General features: G+C 37.9%; 1 protein-coding gene and 1 pseudogene across 1 annotated transcript in view; both read left to right on the plus strand.

The window, feature by feature from the left end:
* Window positions 1–23,167, plus strand: part of KCNH5 (potassium voltage-gated channel subfamily H member 5) — a 255,555-nt gene that overhangs the window by 126,812 nt on the left and 105,576 nt on the right. The window lies entirely within an intron of this gene.
* LOC138999533 (U2 spliceosomal RNA) lies at window positions 10,433–10,526 on the plus strand (annotated as a pseudogene).

Below are 23,167 nucleotides of genomic sequence, written 5' to 3' on the forward strand. Positions count from 1 at the left end.
GATACCAGTTATGTATTTCACAGAACTAGAACAAATTTTCCAAAAATTTATGTGGAACCACAAAAGATCCCGAATAGCCACAGCAATCTTGAGAAAGAATAAAGTTGGAGGAATCATGCTACCTGATATCAAACTAAATAGAAGGCCACAGAAATCAAAACAGCATGGTACTGGCATAAAAATAACAGATAGATCAATGGAATAGAATAAAGAGCACAAAAATAAGCTCATACTTTTATGGTCAATTAATATTTGACAATAGAGGCAAGAACATATAATGGGGTAAAGACAGTCTCTTCAATAAATGGTGTTGGGAAAATTGGACAAATACATGCAAAGAAATGAGACTAGATCACCTTATTACACCATACACAAGAATAAACTCAAAATGGATTAAAGATTTAAATGTAAGACTCAAAACCATAAAAATTCTAGGAGAAAACATAGGCAGTAAAATCTTGGATATTTCTTATGGCAATATTTTTTTCTTATATATCTCCTTGGGCAAGGGAAACAAAAGAAAAATTAAACAAATGGGACTATATCAAACTAAAAAGTTAATAAAAAGACAACCTACTGAATGGGAGAAGATATTCAACATGTTACATCTGATAAGATGTTAATATCCAACCCTTATAAAGTATTCATACAACTCAATACCAAAAAACCTCAAATAATTCAATTAAAAATGGACAAAGGACCGCAATAGACACTTCTCTAAAGAGGACATACAGATGCCCAATAGACATATAAAAAGATGCTCAACATCACTAATCATCAGAGAAATGCAAATAAAACCACAATGAGATATCACCTCACATCTGTCAGAATGGCTATATCATCAATAAATCAACAAACAAGTCTTCGTGAGAATGTTGAGAAAAGGGAACCCTCATGCACTGTTGGTGGGAATGCAGATTGGTACAGCCACTGTGGAAAACATTATGGAGTTTACACAAAAAATAAAAAATGGAACTGCTGTATGACCCAGGGATTCCCCTTCTGGGAATATATTTGAAGAAACATGAAACATTGATTCAAAAGAATATATGTGCCTCTTTGTTCATTTTAGCATTGTTTACAATAGCCAAGATTTGGAAGAAGCCTAAGTACCCATCAGTAGATGGGTAGATAAAAAAGCAGTGGTACATTTTCACAATGGAATACTACTCAAGGGTACAAAAGAAAGAAATCTTACCTTTTGCAATAGCATGGGTGGACCTGGAGAGTATTATGCTAAGTGAAATAAGTCAGTCAGAAAAAGACAAATACCATATGATTTTACTTATATGTGGAATCTAATGAACAAAATTTAAAAAACAAAATAGGAACAGACTCATAGATACAGAGAACAGACTGACAGCTGTCAGAGGGGAGAGGGGTTAGGGGACTGAGTGAGAAGGTGAAGTGATTAAGCCAAAAAAACCCCAAACAAATACCCGCAACCAAACTAATAGACACAGACAATAGTTTGGTGATTACCAGAGGTTGGGGAAGGTAGAAGAGGGTAAAAGGGGGCATAAATGGTGATGGAAGGAGACTTGCTTTTGAGTGGTGAACATACAGTACAATATACAAATGATGTATTATAGAAGTATACACTTGAAACCTATATAATTTTATTAACCAGTATCACCCCAATAAATTCAATGAAAATTTAAAAAATGTGTTTTACTATAAGAATGTTTTTAACTATAATTCTTTAATGATTATTTATGAACCTGGCCAATAATGAAAACTGATAGATAATCTTAGTTATAAGCCTTTACTTTTCATCATATTCCTGGAAAATACATTTTTTTCTTTATATATTCTTACTAGAGGCCCAGTGCACGACATTCATGCACTGGGGGCGGGGGGGGATCCCTCAGCCAGGCCTGCACCCTCTTGCAGTCTGGGACCCCTAGGGGGATGTCCGCCTGCTGGCCTAGGCCCATTTCCCCCGGGGATTGGGCCTAAGCTGGCAGTCAGACATCCCTCTCGCAGTCTGGGGCTCTCGCAGTCCAGGGAGAGGCTCCTGCCACTGCCACTGTGCTTGCCAATCATGAGCCCAGCTTCTGGCTGAGCAGCGCTCCTCCTGTGGCAGCGTACTGACCACCAGGGGGCAGCTCCTGCATTGAGCATCTGCCCCCTGGTGGTCAGTGTGCATCATAGTGTTGTTCATTCTGCCATTTGGTCTATTTGCATATTAGCCTTTTATTATATAGGATAACATCATATCTGTACTATATTCTCAGAATATGAGATATAATAATAATTATAATTAACATAGTTATCTTTGATCTAAAAGGAACTTTAGATATCATGCAATCCAAAGGAAAGAAAATTAAGTTTCAGGGAGATAACATAACTTGTCTAAAACTATATTGTTTGGTTTAGTTTTAATTGTGGTATGTTTGATTATATACTTTTTAAAAATGTGGTGGTATTTTAGGACTCTTTTTCTAAGCATTAAGATAAAACATTGAAATATAATTACTATTATTATCCAATTCATCCTTCAAGAATTGGTCTTTATATTCATTCCTTAAAATAGAATACTTTTTTTTAGGGATTTGAGATCATCTTTGTTTATTTATATTGGCATCCTATAAGGTTATACAAATAATTCATATATTAATTATGTGTCTTTGTTTTCAATTATTTTTTTTAAATGAAGGCATCCAGTTTGTATCTAAATTCAATTATTTCATACTGATGTGATATAATTTTGTGTTGCAAAACTCAAATGAAAATTTCTGTACTTTGAACCTGAATTGAATCAAACTTACATTTTAATATTTTCACCATCAATTTTTTCACTTACTTCCTTATTCTCTAGTCTTCTATGCCTTTGTGTTTGTTTTTTGCCTTTTTAAAAATAGCTAGCATATTTATGGCATATTTATATCCCCTACATTTACATACTTCAGTGCTGGTTAAATGGCAAGGCTAGAGTAGTTATTTTCATTTCTAAGTCAATTGTTTGGAATGCAAACCACAGAGCAGGAAAATCAGATTTCAACTGTGGGCTATATACACACTGACTGCTACTACTATTATATAGTCAGCACATTACAGGCTTATTAGGATTTTGTGAATTATTATCCAGTTTTATTATAATTTCAATCTGAATTTTTAAAAATTCCAACACAGAAAATATGCCCTTTCTGCAGTGTTGATGGTTCTCTAAGCGGCAAAAAGAGCTGAGGCTGTCAGGTTAGTTGCTTTGGGGACTAGAAACTGTCTGAATTAGAGAAAGCACCTGGCTATGATTCTATATCCAGATATTCTAAATTGGGAGCAAAGGACATTTGCCCCCATTGCTTAACTATTCTTAACTCACACTCCTCCAGCTTTACTCTTATGAGCCATTTATCATGGTGGTGGTGATGGTGATGTGATGACGAAGGTGATTGCTATAATACATTCCATGGTGGAAAAAAGAACAGCAGAGTCTTATGTGATAAGTTTCCCTCCACCCTCAGTACCCCATCATTGTACAGACATATTAGTATTATTAATAGCTTCTTGTGCATTCTAACAGAAGTTGTATCTATCTACAAGTATATATTTCATTTAGCCTATCTCAATCTCAGTTTTCCTCTCTGTATATGTCACCTATAGGTTGAGTCTTAATGAACACTGGATTGCCAGAATCCCAATTTTAAAATGCCCTAGAATTTTGATATATTTATATCAAAATTTTTATTTGTATTTGATATATTTACATTTCATGAGTAGCAGTAGCAGCAGGTACGTAAGGGACTAACTCATTTACTAGCCTTCTAAATAGGGCAGTTCAATTTTCTTAGACACATCCTAGGCAATTGAATTCTCCTGAGATTTGAAAAATGTCCAATTCTTACTCAAAAAGTTGTCCTGACTGGATCAAGTAGTTAAATGGACAATGAGGAGTAGGGAGTGAACCACACCTCCGAGAGCAGAATGAAAGCATCTGCTGCTTATCTCCCAGATTGATGAGTGCAGCTATTTTGGAAGAGTGAGTACTAATTAATCCATTACAGTACCCACTGTGATTCCTCAATGTAATTTCGGGCTAAACTGATGTTTGGAGACTTAAAACCTAACCACAGAAACTTATCACTGTAAGCTAACATCCCTGTAAGAAAAAATTTTCAGGGGTGTTAGAAAAATTTCTTAGACCATGTAGTAGAAAGGAAGTAATAGAAAGCGGAAGGTTCTTGTTCTGCAGAAGGTTCTTTTAAAAAATTAGCTTAGTTTCCCAAGTGCTTATGAAGTTGACCAAATAGAGCTAAAGTTGCATGTTTTATTAATAAGAGCCTTGATTGGTTGTGTATTTGTATTTGTGTCTAATTCTGGAGAGTTATGCTGCTCAATTAAAATCCACCCAGGAAGCATGTTCAGCGTGCACAGTGTTCTAACGATAAAACAGATTTAGTAAGCTGCATTAAAAAAGAAAAGGCAAGAAATGAACATTCCAAACTCTGTTGTGAAGCAACAACTGGGGGCATCAGAATGGTGGCATTACTATTCCAGAGAGTATATTACACTGTAGGTTAGAACCAGGAGGGCATGTGGTCCCACTTTACAGTCCACTATACACATGTCAGCAGGTGGACACTGTCAAGTTATGTGTTACATATATTAAGCATAAATCTGATTGGCAAGGAGCACATCCAGGACTTACTTTTCACCGTCTTCTAAAAATATATCCATGCTTCTGAGATGTTTTCAAATGAACAAATACTACACTAAATTTATACAGACTGTTCATTATTGAAAAAAAATTGTGCACAATGAGAAAGTTTCCACTAAGATGATGAAATTCTTCACAATCCTCTCATCTCTGCTTGCTTACAACCCACTGGCATTTTATCTCTTGCTCTTGTCTATCATTTTCATTTTAAAAATTTATGATCATATGTAGTTTCCGGGTTATAGTTGGTACTCAATAATTTATTTATTTTTAATCTTTATTGTTGAGATTATTACAGATGTCCCCTTTCCCCCCCCCCCCCCACCGCCCCCTTCTAACTGGTTCCCACCCCATCCCAGGCCTTCGCCACCTTATTGTCTGTGTCCATAGGTAATGCATATATGCTTATAAGATCTTTGGTTAATCTCTTCCCACCTCCTCCCATCCCCCTTCCCTCTGAGAATCATCAGTCTGTTCCATTTCCATGCCCCTGATTCTATTTTATTCACTAGTTTATTCTGTTTATTAGATTTCTTATTCATTTATTTTGATTTTTACATTCAATTGTTGATAGATATGTATTCGTTGCCATTTTTGTTGTTCATATTTTTTATCTTTACCTTTTTCTTCTTCTTCCTCTTCTTAAAGAATACCCTTCAACATTTCGTATAATACTGGTTTGGTGGTGATGAACTCCTTTAGCCTTTTCTTGTTTGTGAAGCTCTTTATCTGACCTTCAGTTCTAAATGATAGCTTTGCTGAGTAGAGTAACCTTGGTTGTAGGTCCTTGCTATTCATTACTTTGAATATTTCTTGAGTATCTTATATCCGTGTTTTTGAACTCTATATCCAGTAGTTTGCTTTTTTCTATTTCTTTCATTTGTGACATGTTTCTTTGTCTCCGCATTTTGGCTGCTGCCCTGTGATTTTTTCTATGTAGTGGGTAGAGCTGCTATATCTCCTTGAGTTGGTAGAGTGGCCTTGTGTAGTAGGTGTCCTATAAGGCCCAGTGGCTCAGCCTCCCCAGTCACATGAGTTGAGAACTCTAGGTGCATCCCTTTGTGGGCTGTGTGCACAGTCTTGTTATTAGTTGAGACTTGATTGCTGTTGGTGTCACTGGAAGAAATTGACCTCCAATCAAATTGACTGGGAGGACCAGCTGTGACTACAGAGGGAGTTAGAACTACAGGGCTTGCTTCAATAGGGCTTCAGTGCTCACTGAGTCTTCGCCTGAGTGTGTTGCTTATGGATGTGTAGAGTTGTAATCTGGTATGGTCTGACATTGACCACTGGGTACACTGGCTCTTGGGTCTCCAGGGAGGTGCAAAGTCAGCCACTGCCTGGGGCCTCCCAGCAGGAGCTACAGAGAAATCTGCAGATTCCTCCTGTTTGTATCAGGTTTGGGAGTGCCCAAACAAGGCCCAGCTGTGAAGCAAGGCAGGCTGGTGCTGGTGCTGCTATCGGATCTTGGGCCTTTTATTGATAGGTTTGGGGCTCCCTAATCCAGCTGCATTTTGTTTGAGAGATTTTAGCCTGAGCAAGGACAGGCCATTCAAATGTAAAAGCTGCTGCAGGCAGCTTGGATGGGGTTGTAAATTGGATGAGGTGGGGTCTCAGGGAATTACCAGGGCAGAGCAAACAGAAATGGCTGCCAGTCAGCCCTGGGACCAGGAGGTCCCAGCATAAGAACAGTGACCCCTGTGAGCACTTCTGTCTGGGAGAAAGTCCCCCCCAAGTTTTTGCCCCAATGCCAGACAATCCAGTTCCTCATCATGTGTGTCTGTGTCCCCCAGAGCCTTTTCCTGATGCTGGAGCTCAGAGGAAGCAGGACCTTGTAAGTTCAGTTTGTGTTCTGGCCCTTTAAGAAGAACAGTTGGGTCTTCAGTAGCCTCTGTGTTACTGAGCCCCAATCCACACTGGTTTTAATAGCCTGTAGTTATGGGGACTTCTTTTCCCAGCTCTGGGATCCTGGGCTGGGAGTCTAGTGTGGGGCTGGGACACCTTGCTCCTCACAGGTGGCCTCCACAGAGATGATCTCCCTCCTCATTAAAAAAACAGCACACATGGGTATCTGGGTGTTGGACCAGCCTGTTCTGGGCCTCCGCACCTTTTACCAGTATCAGTGTGCTTTCTTCTTCACTTCTTTAGTTACTTCCATTCAGCCAGCTCTTTGGCGATTCTAGATGGTGGTTGTTCTGAATTTTAGTTGTAATTTTGATGTGGTTGTGGGAGGGGGTGAGTATAGGCATTTGCCTATGCCACCATCTTTGGAAACAACCAATAATTTATTTGTTGAGTGAGGATCTTTCTGGCTGTAGAATGCCACAATATCCTAACTGGTGTGTCCACTGAGATGAGTTTCTCATTCTGCCAACATTGAAAATAAGATCCTTATTTTTACTTTTTTACATTCTTAAAGGACCTTTAAAATTCAGTACAGGGTTTTCTATTTGGAAAAATTTTTCACAATTTCTTATGAGATGTTTCTCCCTTTAATTTTGGGAATGTGGAGTGGTATGTATAAGTGCATGAGTGTGTCAGTATGTGCATATTTTAAAAAGATAGAATTTATAGCTGTAATATTTAATTGCAACCACTAATAAACTGTTTTTTAAGTGCCATAGTCTTTTCCACAGAAAATGCATTTACTAAATGTAAAATTAACTTCTAATAAAGAAGCTGTTAGCATGCCCTTGATTGTGAAAAAATGAGTAGGAATTGAGATAAAATGTTTAGTTGTTCAGTGTCTCTCACATGTTATCACCACCAAAAACTTCTCTGAATATAAATCTAGATCAATAAATTGCTGATAGAAAATTTTTAAAAAATGCAGCTTGTTGCGGAGCAGATATGTAATAAACACTGCTTAGTGTACCTGATTAAATATTCTTTAATAAGACTGTTCTCATGCAGCAGAAATTCGACATAAAGTCCTGGCCTGGCTCTATGTATTTAAAATTGTTATATGGGCTATATTATGATTACTAGTAAAAGACATGGATGACATTTGCTTTTAAATAGTACTAAAAGCAGGGCTATAAAAATAGGCTTTTCAAAATATACAAAGAAGAGACAAAGTATAGGGAAAAAGATCAACAACTCTGATAATAAACAAAAATGCAAGCTAAAAAAATAAATTCCAAATTAAATTGTCAAAAGCATAGTAATTTTAATGCCTATCCTGGGTAGAGAGCAGAATGAGACAATGTATCACACTACAGGTAGGTATACAAATTGCAGGAAGGTTTTTCATTTCAAATTTCATGTCTTCAATAGATTTTTCAAATTTTCTGTATTCTTATGTCTGCTTGATCAATTGTGTCATTTCAGGAATTTATCCATTCTACCTAAGTGATTGATTATTGACATATTCCCATTAACAATATACAGAGAGCTGACAAAATTTCACTATTTTTTTTCTATAGAATTGTAGCTTAATTTTTTGAGTGTTTTGTATGTTGTAGCCTTTGTGCTAAACATTTTATATGTATCAGGTCATCAACTTCTTCCAAAAAGGTTTACTATTATCATCATTATTATTTTTATTTTTTTTGTTAATCCTCATCTGAGGATGTTTTTTCCATTGATTTTTTTAGAGAGTGTGGAAGGGTGGGGGAGAGACACAGAGAGAGACACATCGATTGGTTGCCTCCTGCATGGGCCCCAACGGAGCCTGGGGACCAAGCCTGCAACCAGGTATGTGCCCTTGACTAGAATCAAATCTGCAAACCCTTCAGTCCACAGTATGGTGCTGTAACCACTGAGCAAAACCAGCTAGGGCTATTATCATTATTATTTTTAGCTGAGGAAACAGAAACTCAGAAGGATTAAATAACATTTCCAAGTTTACAAACTAATGTGTGGTGCTTTTGAGATCCAGAAATCCCAAGCTCTTAATCTTAACAGCCATTTTAGAGAAAAGAAACACATCTATACACGAGGTACTCTTGCTTTTATTATTAGCTTTTTTTGTGTGAAGTTCAATTCTTCTATGGTAATAAACACACAAGGAATGTCTTCAGCAAAACCTCACTTCTTCAGGAATGAAGTTCTTAGAGGCAAACTTCATTCTTCTGTGGGAGGATTTTTTTTAGTTTAAAACAAATTGTTTTTGTTTGTCTTTATTATTAGCCTCAGGAGTTTCCAGGCCTCAGGCATTTTGCAAGCTTAAGAGTTATGGGTATTGAGCCTCCTAAAACACCTTGTTATGCTAGAAGCCTGGGTTCATCATTAATAGTAGAAAGCTACAACCAGCTCAGCATGAACCATCCTGGAGCATGAACCATTGGTAGACCTACGCATATGCAGAAATCACTTTGTGCTGTAAGCACCAGACTTGTGGTTTGTGGAGTCTAAGTGCTGCTCTCATTTAGTTACTTCTACACTCTGTCCCCTAATCCTTTTATTTGGGGAAAAGTATTGAGGAGGACTTTGAGCATTTATGGTAAATGGATATGAAATTTTATTACTTTCTTGTACTCCAAGTCTTCTCAGAAGAGCAAAAATAAGTAAGAGTTTGATTTCTTTAAGTGCCTCAAAAAACAACAGTTAATGAAATTCAAAGAGCATTGAATTATTAAACAATCATACTTCCCAAAATAGTATTTGTGGTTTAGCCAATTGGTCATTTTTACTGAGTGCCCAAGGATTATAACATACTGATACATGCTTGCATCTTTGATTTGTGTATAGTTCTCATTTTCAGATAAATCATATGAATTTGCCGCGATAATTACAAAAGGAATTTATTTCATGCATCAGTAGCCCCATTTTAGGCCAATAAATTAGTAAAACATGAAGAACTATCTAACCCACATCCACCCTGTAGTTAATTAAGCAACTGAGTTTTCCATTTCTTTTGTCCTCCCCAGAAAATCCTAATATTACTCAGTTGTTACAGTTGGCACATGATCATTGGCAAAGAGGGCAGTAAGGAGGCTGCTGTAGTAACTCAGCTGAGAGATGATGAGTGCCTAAACCCGGGCAGAGGAAATATGGATGGGGAGTAGAGACAGATTTCTCACCCATCAGTGGAGACTAAGGCAAACCCATGTTTGTCAAAAGGATTAAATGTGAATGTGAAAGCACCTATAAATTATGAAAGCTGGGGAATCTTAGGTGGCTTCTTTCTTCTTCTTGACAGTGTTAATGACAGCTGTCAGCCTTAGTCACCCAACCTCTTCATGTAAATATTCAGTTTTAACCTACTGTCGGCTTTATGGACTACCTGCCAGGAGCCCTGAAGATCTTTTTCATCACATGCTTATTGTAGTTGACATTTCTGCCACAGTGATGTGCCTAGTGGAATGAACTTGGTATGGCTTTATTCCATGCACGTCAGACCTTGACAGTAATGATTTATTGAAAAGGTGAACATTTGGTACCAAGTGTTATCAGGAAAGAATGAAGCCTGGTAATGTGGGAGATAAAGAAGAACTTAGTAATACATCAGATAGTGTTTCATGGGATATACAGTGTTTCTTGGGGTACACAGTCTTGCAAATTAGAAAGATGAGGGTAGTTTTATCAAATAAAAAATTGAAACCTTTTAAATCAATGCCGTTTTTGTTTCTCTAACAGGTTGGGGTTGCTCCATTCAATATAGGCAGTGAACTAAGTTTTACTTCCTAGCTAACTCCTAATGAATAGTTTTGTAGCCAGCATACTCAAAGTTTCTACAAATCATAGTTCTTAGAAACCATAACTGGAGTAATATATTCTGATCTTTAATCTCCAGATGATGGATTATTTTCATCATATATCATCCCATGCATCGCTTCTCGGCCTTTTGGCTAAGATCAAGTGTAGTATCATCCCATGGGTTTGTTCCTCTAATCTATATATATAAAAGCCTAAACGACCATCACAACCGAATGGATGACTGAACAGGCTGTGTGGGGTGACTAAGCCAGCTGGGGGGTCAGTGAGGGGCTACCAAATGACCGAGCAGCAGGCTGCTTGGGGCGATCAGGCTGGCAGGAAGGTCAGTGAGGAGTGCCCAAACGACTGAGCAGCAGGCTGCGTGGGGTGACCAGGCCAGTGGGTGGAGCAGTTGGGGGCAACCAGGCCGGCAGGGGTGACAGTTGGGGGAGACCAGGCCTGCAGGGGGGCAGTAAGGGGCAACCAGGCCTGTTTGGGGGGCAGTTGGGGGTGACCAGGCCGGCGGGGTGGGGCAGTTGGGGGTGACTAGGCTGCCAGGGGGGCAGTTGGAGGTAACCAGACCAGCATGGGGGGAAGTTAGGGGTGATCAGGCAGGCAGGCAGGTTAGCAGTTAGGAGCCAGTGGTTCCAGATTGTGAGAGGGATGTCCCCAGGATCGGGCCTAAACCGACAGTTGGACATCCCCAAGGAGTCCTGGATTGGAGAGGGTGCAGGCTGGGCTGAGGAGACCCCACCCCCTGTCCACAAATTTCATGCAATGGGACTCTAGTCTATATATATAAAAGCCCAGCGACCTGAATGCTGGAACAACCAGAATGACTAGAATGACTGGTGGCTATGACGCACACTGTGGCAGCCAGCCAGCCTTATCTGGGTCCTGATTGGCCTCCCTCCCCACAGCTGGCCCAGCACCCAAATGGCCCCCATTGGGGCAGGCCGTCCAGACCCCACCTGTGCAAAAATTTGTGCACCAGGCCTCTAGTTTGATAATAATGTGATTGTCTTATACATGATACTCTCTTGGTGATTACTTGTTCTAAGATTCAATTATGTTTTAACACAGGATGGGATATTATCTTCAAAAGAAGTCAGTGAAGTACCCTTTCATATGTAAATCCATGCTAATAGTGCATGTTAACTTCAGTTAATTTATGGCTGCAAGCAATGCACAAGTTCTAGAAAATGCACAGTTTGTGGAAAATATACTATCTTGTCTACAATAAATTTATAGTTTATGTAAAGAAGCAAAGTTACACAACTATGAATTGATTTACAAAAATAATTGGGAAGGTACAGATCAATACAACAGAAGATAGTACAGACTGAATATGCAGAATGCCAAGATATGGCCAGCCCTTCCCAGGAGCTCCAAGACTCCAAGAATGTGTGTTAGGGTTCAGGTACTCTGTCTTGCTGATTCTTCCTCAGGTCTTTTGGTTAATCTGCCAGCCACTGGTGTATTTCTGATCCTTAACATTTCCCTCTTCACAGAGATGGTGACCAACCTGGTAGCTTATTTGCCCAGTTTTAGTCTCTTTTTTACTCCAGGACAACTTTTTATAAAACCACAAAGTAAGCTTTTGCAAATAGCATTTTATTCCTTATTCAACAAACACTGACTTTGGAGTCATAAGACCCACAAATCCTAGTGGCAGGGGAATGCACAGAGTCTGTGCCCCAAAATCCAACAAGCCTTGGCTAGAGAAAGTGCTGATCCATGCCAACTCATGTATTGTCCTTCACCTTGCTCTCTGCCATTACCTATATCAGTGATTTTCAACCTTTTTCATCTCATAGCACATATAAACTAATTACTAAAATTTTGCTGCACACCAAAAAATATATCTTTTGCCAATTTGTAAAAAAAAAAAAATGGGTATACTTTTCATTCATTCACACCAGATGGCTATGTGTTGGCTGTTGTCATTATTTTTAAATTTAACAATCTAATGGAAAATAGGTCAGTGCCCCTGACTAAATAGTCAGATATTGCACGTTTTAAAAATTATTGTGGCAAACCTGTTGAGATTGTACTTTGATCAAATTCAAGTTTGGCCTCATCACCTGTCACTTTTACTCTTGTTCTTTCTTCAAGGAGACATTTCATGACTAGTTTCTCCTGTACCTCTACCCGTGACACTGGTTGATGTAGCACTACTAGTGTTTAGATTTGTGAAAATGGGTTTCTCAGCTGCTGGCCTGCATTAGCATCCTGGGATTGTGGCAACAGTCCTCAGTATGTCCTGATGTCTGTACCTCCTCCCTCCTGCCTGCTGCAGTGATTGTTAAATGGTTTTCTGTGGAGATATGTAAAAAGTTCATACTTAAGAAGTTTTGATCAAACCAATGACAAGGAAGCAACTAACATTGGCTACAACAGGTCTTCTATGGGATGCAATGATTATTTGCAATATTAACCTTAAAGCTCATATAGATATTAGGTAATGTAGCTGTTGAGACTAAATTCTGGTCTGATTTGTTTCCTTATATTTATAACTAGGGGCCCAGTGCACGAATCCGAGCAACCTTGAAAGGAACTGTGGGCCACGAGGCTGCTGTGGGCACAGGGGCAGGTCTTGGCCCCAACTCTGTGCCCCTTTCCAGCCCCTCCCACGGTGGGCCCCACTCCCCTGTCTGCTGGCAGCTCCGCTCCAGCCGCTGCCACTCCCACATGCTGACAGTGCCAGCCCTGCTCGCACCCACTGATGGCGCGGAGCGATTGGGGCTGGCGCCAGCAGCGGGTAGGAATGGCAGCTCTGGCTCCAACAGCAGGTGCGAGTGGGGCCGTCGCCGGCAGTGGGTGAGAAAGGCAGCTGCTGGCCCTGATCACCCCTCAGGAGCAGGGGGAGGTAGAGAAGCCCTAAGGGCTATTGGGGCCAGCAGCCGCCGCTCGCACCCGCTGATGGCTCTGAGTGATTGGGGCTGGCACTGGGCACCAGCAGCAGGTGCGAGCACTGCGTGGGACCATCGAGTGTGGGAGCAGAGAATTTTCAGTAACCACCAGAGTCTCGCCCGGATGACAGCGACTGGTACCGCGCCTTGGTCTGGTGCACCCCCTCACCGGCTCCACCTTCCTGCCACAGCCAATGTCTGCCAAGTTCCATGCTCTGCCACCTGATGCTGATGCCCGCCATGTTCTGTATGCGCCCCCTAGTGGTCAGCGCACGTCAAAGCGACTGGTTGTTCAGTTGTTCGCTTGTTCTGCCATTCGGTCTATTTGCATATTAGGGATATATATATCTATATCTATCTCTCTCTCTCTCTCTCTCTCTCTCTCTATATATATATATATATATTTAAAATAGTAACTCCTTATGAAGGTTTATAAATCTACCTTTCTGAAAAATGCAAATAACTTTTTTTTCTAAAAATGGTTCATGCTTATTACAAAAAATCAAATATTGCAGAAAAGTTTAAAGAACATAAAAATCACCAAAAATACTATTACCCAAAGAGTGGAGTTAAGTAACATGTTTTTTTTTCTAACAAAAACACACCATTAATCTTTGCTGATATATGCCCAGAAGCCCCATCATCATCATCCTAATGGTTTCAGTTGTATTGTTGTGCCATTACTTGTATCACACAATCTTCATTTTTGAACATTTTAATTTTTTTCTTGTTATAAAAACATTTCAGTGAACATTTTATTGCACTCATTTTATAATGCTACCATATAACTTCCCAGAAATGGAATAACTGGGCTAAATGGTACAATTTGAATTTTTGTTCCATACTTGGTACAGGCACATCTTCTTGATTATTTTCTGATAAAACCTTTTTCTACAATATTATAATATTATTTATATTACTTTTATAAACTGTTCAGCTTCAACAATGGATATACCCAGATTGTAATATTCTTGGAATTGATTAGCAAGTAATTTTTGCTGTAGCCATAGCCTTTGTGATTTTGCACATCTTAATAGAAAGTTTCCCTTCCATCTCTTCAAACTGTCAGGTCAGAATACTTTGACAATATTCTTAGTCAGATGAGTTCTGGGACAGTTTTTATGTACTTTTTGTCTACTTTGCTACATAAGGAGAATCTTTTAAATTTAATTCAACTTCTGTTTTTATGTGTTCTTTAGTTATATGTTCAGAATGATGCTGTCAATATATAGATTTTAACAACTTTAAAAGGTTCTTGCTTTTAAGAACTTCATTGTATTTATAGCAAAGTATGTTAACATATATAAAGGAATTTAAATATATAAAGCAAGGCATATCATTCCTATTTTAAGGAGTGAGGTATTGATAGGTTCTGTCTGAGAACAGGAGAAGTTCCTTGACCTGTGATAATCAGAGTAGGTTTTATGAAGGAGATAATAAGCCCTGAGAGTGGATGGGATTTCGGAAAGGAGGGCTTTCATAGGGGAGAGATCAGTTATCTATTGCTGTGTAAGAAATGACTCCAAGACATAGTGAAATAATGCCGCCATGATTTATTATTTCTCATGACCCTACTGGTCGAATGGGTTATTTTGCTCCTCCTGCTTGGGCTCCCTCTGGCAGCTACATTTGGCACCTCAGCTGGGGGCTTGGTTCCACTGGCACCACAAGGATAGCATGACCTCTCTATCCTTGCTGTCTTGCTCAGTACAACCCAGGCTTTTTCAGGAATGGTGGTCTCAAGGCAGCGTTACAAGAGAGTACAAGTCAAACATGAAAGTTCTCTTAAGGTCTAGCTTTGGAAGTTGTATAATATCATCTCTGCCACGTTCTATTGAGAGAAATGAAGTCAAAGCCAGCACAGATGAAAATAAATAGATTTTGGTGGAAGAAGCAGAGAAGTCTCCTTACAAAGAGATGTACATATCAAGCAAGATAGGAATAATTTGTGGGCATATTTTGAGATTCACCACAAGGGAACTGCATGAACAAATATTTGGATGCAAGAATAAATTATATTGAGAGTTAACAAGAAGATAGGTGATGACACTATTTCTCAGAGGATACGAGAAGCTCTTGGCTATTCTACAGGTATTGTTCTTAGGATCACCAACAGTTTATTTAGGTTGTTAGCAGTGGATAAATAATGTGGCTTGGCACAAAGGTGTTTCAATATTATGTCAAGTTATTATATTTAGTACTTCCATATTAATGTAAGCATAATACCTACTATAAGGAAATGTAGAAAGAGTAGTGTTATTACTCTATTGCTTCTTTTCATATTGTAGTGCTAAAGATTAGAGAAATGATTGAGAGTATCATTACTGAAAAGTAAGGATTACCAAAAAGTATTTAAAATATATGTCTAGTACAAAATAAACAGAGAACAACCATACATTTTTAAAATTCAATTTTTCACCATAGTGAAACTGCTGGATTCAGTATACATTCTCATTATTTTTCTGTATCTGATAAAGCTAGACTTACAATTAGGTCGAGCAGGTAGATCTATACACCTTATAATGTGAAGGACATAAGATTATCTCAGCATCAAATCATTGGGTTGCTACGGTATCTAAATCTCACCATTGTAGTTTCCTTATTTTGTATTTTAATGTTTTTGAAATAAAGAGATACAGTATAACAACTTATAAATATCCTGAAAGTACCACATATGTCATTACCATCTATTCATCAGATCATATTATAATTGAAGTCTGGGTGTGTGTGTACACATGTATGAATGGAGATGATAGAAAGAAAATGTGCCTTCTCCTAACCTAAGAGAGGAAAGATATTAGGAACAAAATAGAAGCACCAAAAAAACATAATCAGCTACATAACTTGTGAAATTTTATACTTTCAGTTGTTTCTTGAAACTATAAAAATACCAATTTTTAAACATAGAAAATTAAAACAAACAAAATCTTAATTGAAAAAAAAGGGTCTATTATGCTATCTTTTCCAAGTTGGATTACTGTTCCTTGTGTTTGTGCTGACCCTTGCCCATCTTTATGTACAAATATATCTTCTTTGTGTCATTTATATTAAGCTAAAGTTTTAGTCTTTTTTTATAACTATGATTTAAAAAATTATGTCAAAACGAAAGTATCTCCTTTTCCTCTGGCATGTCTGAGTGACTCTATCACCGGCAGTCTCTGTCTATGTGCCTGTTTATTTCCCACACCCTAATGTTGATTCTTCCTCTGCTTCTTTCTAACTTGGTTTTAGAATTCCTGAGAAACATGGAAGACTGACCAGTGTCCCAAGGTTGACATATCTAAGAGTACCCTCATTTAAAATTGTGTTCAGTACCTAAGACAGCCCTCCAAAGATTTGTGTGTGTGTGTGTGTGTGTGTGTGTGAGAGAGAGAGAGAGAGAGAGAGAGAGAGAGAGAGAGAGAGAGACTGAGGTAGTCTGTACCAGCTGCTGGGTTCATCTAAAGATAACATGCAATTTTAATCTTTGGTTGCCTCTGGTTGCCTGACAGTCGATATATTTTGAGACTTCTTGTTTGACTCATAATAAATGATGAGATCAGTATTCATTGACATCTATTATTATTGTTCCTTCTATTTATGGGACTTTGTTCTATCTTGCCCAGTTCATCTTTATCAGAGTTACAAAAACTTCTATAGCTATTTAAGCAATGTTAGTGTACTAGTTTTATTAGAATAAAAAGAATTGTGCTAGATTATAGAGAATAAAGAAAATTGATTTACTTACATAAAGATAGAGTAACTATCATAGAAGGATAAAGTGGAGATAAAGCTATATTGATCCTTTAATTCTTTGTTTTTACTAATCATTAATTTCTCAGAGTTCTCTTGAAAAAACAACTTTCCAACATCTTTTCACTTATCCCCCCTTTCCCTTTCTAATATCTTTGATCTTATATTAGTAATTGATTAATATAAGTTCATGATTAATTTTCTAAATTGACTCTTTAGGGTATATAGGAAATATCAATAAGCATTGCCACTAAAATGAGGCTATTTTAATGGAGCCAGTTATATGGTAATCATGGGGTCAGCTATAAACTGGTGCAATCTGTCCAATTTATGCAATAATTTGTTAAGTTCTAGAATGTGCCCCTTCTGTGCCCCAACTTATCTAATAGCTGACAGTTACTAGTAAAAATGATTCAATCAACTGGCATTACCTGGAATTTCCCATTCAAAATTCCAGCATCCCTGATAGGGATAATGTACTGTATTTGTTTCTGATAATTAATACAATATAAATAAATTAATGAGATTAGTTCTAACAGGATAATCGACCTACTTCAGGTACTATTGGGGCATAGCTTAAATGAAGACTTGGAAAGAAGACATGTCTGGCTCAATAGTGGATGCCCAGAGGGTGCCTACATATATGGTTCATTACAGAAAAGCATCCAAGGAGATCAGGAGATGTTATAAAAGAGCAGGAATGAAAGTAAGACTCTGTAATGGGAAGTTTTGAAGATCAGCTTCTTTACTTTGTTCTAAAGCCAACTAGAGTTATTTCAAATGTTTTAAGATACTGTGTGCTACACATGCAATCACAGATGAATAGAACATTTTCCTTCACACCTTACATATCATTATTAAATGTGGACTTTATGCCCTACCTGGTTTGGCTCAGTGGATAGAGCCTCGGCCTGCGGACTGAAGGGCCCCAGGTTCGATTCCGGTCAAGGGCATGTACCTTGGTTGCGGGCACATCCCCAGTGGGGGGTGTGCAGGAGGCAGCTGATCGATGTTTCTCTCTCATCGATGTTTCTAACTCTCTATCCCTCTCCCTTCCTCTCTGTAAAATAAAATATATTAAATGTGGACTTTAGTGAATATAAATAAAAAGGGCAATGATGACCTATGTGGCTTTAAAGGTTACCAGAAATGCATTCTCATATTAATTTTTGAAATTGCTCAGTCTAGGGCCAATGATTACTTGCCAAGGCTTAGAAAAGAAAGATAATTAGGAAAAGTAAATGTCAGATGTCATCATGAAAAGTCTAAAAATACAAATTGTTAATAAGGCAATGAATGGATGCAACTTGACCTCTGGAGCAAACAAAATGAAGTGACTGGAGAACATCCTTTCTTCAGAGACCTGCGTATCAACATCTTGTCTGTTAGCATGTGCAATCGTGGGAGTGGAGGCTGTTACAATTAATTAGCTGAGCATAGATTTTTTGTTGACTCTGCAAATTGTTTAACCGTGAGAAATAAACTATAGTTTATATGCTTGGAGTGATTATAAATTTATTTGTGGATTTTTGTAAACTATGAAAAGGAAAAGATTATTAGCCTTCCTTCAAAGATTGTGATTTGGAAGAATTAAAGATTAATAATAGTTTTCTGTAGGAACTAGTGGATACTACTGGAGAGCAGGGATTATGTCTGTCTTTTTTATCATTGTATCATTGGTGGCTGGCATACTAGTATCATAGTATTTATTATTCAGTAAATATCTACTGAATGCAAAAATCTTGAATGAATAATGAAATCTATGATTTGTGTTATTGCATCATTCAATCTTTCTACCTATGCATCTCTTTGAAAACATTAAACGTTAATTCATGACTTTAATGCTCATATTATTAAAATAACAGGCAGTTGTTAGTTTAAAAGATAAAATACATTAACATTTTAGAAAGCACTTTTCAAAAGGTACTATTGGTGCCCTAACCGGTTTGGCTCAGTGGATAGAGCATCGGCCTGCGGACTAAAGGGTCCCAGGTTCGATTCCGGTCAAGGACATGTACCTTGGTTGCGGGCACATTCCCAGTGGGGGGCGGGGCAGGAGGCAGCTGATCGACGTTTCTCTCTCATCGATGTTTCTATCCCTCTCCGTTTCTCTCTGTAAAAAAAAAATCAATAAAATATATTTTTAAAAAAGGTACTATTGGGCTCTGATGTGCATGAGAAGAAGCTCACTATCCTCCTCTTCCAGGCTTCCTACCAGGTGAAGAACAAATCTGTCTTTATTAGGGTTTATTATTATGGTTGCATAACTAATCAAACTCAGTGGCTTGAAACAAGAACAGCTATTTGTTTTACCCATGAATCTGCAATTTGTGCAAGGCTAGCAGGCCATGTGGTGTCAGCTGGGTCGGTTTGAATGAGTCTGAAAAATCCACTTCTTAATCGGCTCAGCAAGCTAAGCTTACCTGGCTGCTAAGCTGATGTTGTCAAGCTACTTTCTGCACATGCAATCATAAGTTGATGAAACATTTTCCTTCAGAGCTTACTTATATTATTAAATATGAATATAAGTAGAAAAAGAAGTGATGGCTGAACCACCTATGTAGCCTCAGTGTTACTTCAGTGTCTTCTCATATCAATATTTTAAATTGCTCAGTTTAAGGCCAGTGCTTAGCTGGAAGCTCGGCCAAGGCTATTGACCAGGGGCCCTGATTCCTCTCCAGGTGGTCCTCTCTAGAAGAAGGCTTGGGCTTCCTCATGACATAAGAACCAAACTCCAAGAGCAGGTGTTCTAACAGTGAAGAATTGCGAGATTCTAGTTTCTTTTTTAAAAGCAATATATTTTTATTGATTTTGGAGAGGAAGGGAGAGGGAGAGAGAGCTAGAAACATCAATGATAAGAGAGAATCACTGATTGGCTGCCTTCTGCACAGCCCACACTGGGGGGTCGAGCCCACAATCCGGGCATGTGCCCTGACTGGATAGCAAACCGTGACCTCCTGGTTCATAGGTCGACACTCAACTACTGAACCACACCCGCTGGGCAAGATTCTAGTTTCTTTAAGCATGGGCCTAGATATTGGCATATGATCATATTATTATATTCTATTGTTAAAACAGTCATAGAGTACACTTAGATTCAAGGGCAAGGGATATACATCCTGCTTCTCAATGGAAAAGGTATCAGGAAACTTGCAGCCATTTTTAGTCTATCATAATTATCTTCTAAATAATCCCTTTGTGGTGAATAAAAAATAAGTCATTTATTGTGCATTCCAGAATTACTGAGACTCTAAATATGTTAAACTTGTAAAATTAGCTTGTTTTAAGTTTCCTTAAGCCTAAAAGGTTGCAGGATAGCATATAACAAGAGTCTTAATAAAATTTTAAAAAATTAGGCTAATTATCATTATTAGAGTATATGAATTGACTATATAGCATCCCTTTCAAAGGGTAAAATTATATACCAGGACTCTACAAAACTGGCCAGGCCAAGCATGGGCATTTATATTTGATGAATGACAATAGGTCTTCCCAATTTATTTATTATCTTCATATAGTCAGGACATGTATCATCTTTGCTTCTAAATATTTCATTCTCCTATCTGCATTAATAATATATATTTCTCCTATGTTTTTGTATCACCAGAGATTGTGACTTGAAAATAGAATGTGTCTAAAAACTATTTTCTAGGTTTTTGGTGTATGAATTTACTGGAAAAAAAATTTAATAGCTGCTATGTTTCAGGAACTGGTATGTGTTCTGGAAATACAGCAGTTAGCAAAAAGGGCAAGGGCTGTACTTGCACTCATAGAATTTGCGTTTCTAATGGAGAAGGTAGATAATAAACAAACACTAAATTAATATGCGGTGTAATGTAGTGATAAATAGAATTAAGAACATAGGCATAGTAAGGGGATGGAGTGTGAAACTGGAGGAAGAGGATGTTTAGACAAGGAGGTCTGGAAAGGGTTCTGTGCTGAGTTGGTTTTTGAGCAGAGACCTGAATGAGAAGAGGATATAGACCAGGTAAAGATCTCACAAAGGGTGTTTTAGCAGAGAGAACAGCTAGTGAAGGTACTCTGAAGAGTTAATGTGTTCAGAATGTTTGAGTAGCACCAAGAAGGCTATCATGACTGGGGCAAAGGGAGTGAGAGATGACTGGCAGAAATTATGATCAGCGAGGCAGGCTGTGCTCTGATTATCTTGGACTAGGTTTAAATTAAGTCTATGTGTGATTACATATATATTTCTTTCTTTCTGCTGCATAAAATATTATTTGGAAACTGTTTCCATGATGATGATGATGATGATGATGATGATAATGATGATGCTACATAACAATTCATAAATACTTACTCACTATTAGACTTTCTTTTTTAACTTGTTTTGTATGAGTTACCTTGGATATCAATCAGGCATCCAAGAAGATGTGTGTGTCTATAATTCAGGGCAGAGGTATATTATCATTGAGAGAAGCTGCATGTTGGATACATGCAAATTTTCTGTGCTCTTTTTGCAACTTATTATAAGTAAAAATATTTTTTAAGTATATATACACATATACTTGAATCTTAAATTATACACATATACTTACCTTAAAGTATACACATATACTTACCTTAAATTATGACCTTGTTTAGTCCTCTCCAGTATAGGACACCATACTCACATGAAAATGAGAGTCAGAAGTGGATATCTTTGTAAATATGCCAAACTTATTGAGATGTTGATTACATTCTTCATTTATTAATGCTGCAAACTTTTAATACATTAGCAGTTTTCTTTATATTTTAGCACTTAAACTTTTCATTTGAGCAGAATGTACGCATATTTAATGTACCCACAAAGATGAAATGTGTGGTAATTTGTTACACATAAAAGCAGTAGTAAGACACTTTGGCAAATAGAACATATTGCAAACATCTTAGGGAGCCAAACAAGTTAAATATGTCAAATAATAGGTAGTTCCGTGATATTTATTGACAGCTTAAAATAGCTGGGCACTATTACAACACATGATTGCAGCATTATTTCATTAATCCCTAAAGTGCTTTTTATTTTATTTTTATTGATTTCAGAGAGGAAGGGAGAGGGAGAGAGAGCTAGAAACATCAATGATGAGAGAGAATCATTGATCGGCTGCCTCCTGCATGCCCCACACTGGGGATTGAGCCCACAACCCAGGCATGTGCCCTGACCAGGAATCGAACTGGTTCATAGGTCGATGCTCAACCACTGAGCCACACCAGAAGGGCAAAAGCTCATTATTTGAAAAACATAAATTCTCCTCCTTTCTGAAAATGTGAAACTCCATATTTTACATGTATTTTTCTATCATTATTTTACATATTATTTCTGTGTTTGACTTTCTTAATATCACAGTGGTGGAATAGAGATGTTAAGTCTGTGATTACCTCTATTTTTAAATATAAATATTCCAAAGGTTTAAAGACCCAGTTGAGAAATGTCAGCACCATATTATTCTTACTCAGTTTTAACAAAACATCATCTATCTTGAAAATTACCTGCACTGTCATCAAAATTCCTAAGTAACAGCAGCAACAACAGCCTAAATACTGATAAAATTACAGCTTCCTGATGTGCCATTGTAATTTGTTGTATTCAGAGAACAATTGTTCTTAAAAAACCCCACATGATTTTCTGAAAATATGTTAAGGATGTTAAGTTGCACCACTAGCTTGATTTTATATCACCTCCATCAAAAGGAATTTTGGTTGACGAAATGGCAAAATGAAATAGCCCATACTTTGTTTAGAGGAATCATTTTTTTTTTAAATGCTTGGAGGATGTAGAATGGAAGTGATCATTATCTGATAGTCCACTTATTTGTCAAATGCTTATGGAATGTATGCGGTTACTAAACATTGTGTTCACTGAATACTAAGGTGAATAAAGTATTGCTTGCTTTCAAAAGAGCTTAGTGTTAACCAAGGGAAGGGATAGAGTGGGGGTTGTGTGCAGTTGGGGGCATGGTCAGTTTGGGCTGAACTCAGCGGCTTTTCAGAGCTTTTACAAAATCAGGTAAACATTAGTAGCCCGACCAGATGTGGAGAGAGAAGGGTTGGTAAATTATGGGTTGAGGAAGGGGATCATAGTCAGGGGGATTACAAAACCCTCTCCCATCGTAGGCTCCTGTAGATAAATAGCACTGGTCTGCAAGCTGGCTTTACTCTTAATTAAAATGATGAAATAAAACAATTTACAATACTGTATACTGACATGAGTTTCATAACTTGAATT

Source organism: Myotis yumanensis, unplaced genomic scaffold, assembly GCF_028538775.1.
Source record: "Myotis yumanensis isolate MYYU_CA2020_CCGP unplaced genomic scaffold, mMyoYum1.0.hap1 SCAF_1, whole genome shotgun sequence".
In the NCBI taxonomy this organism is placed as follows: Eukaryota; Metazoa; Chordata; class Mammalia; order Chiroptera; family Vespertilionidae; genus Myotis; species Myotis yumanensis.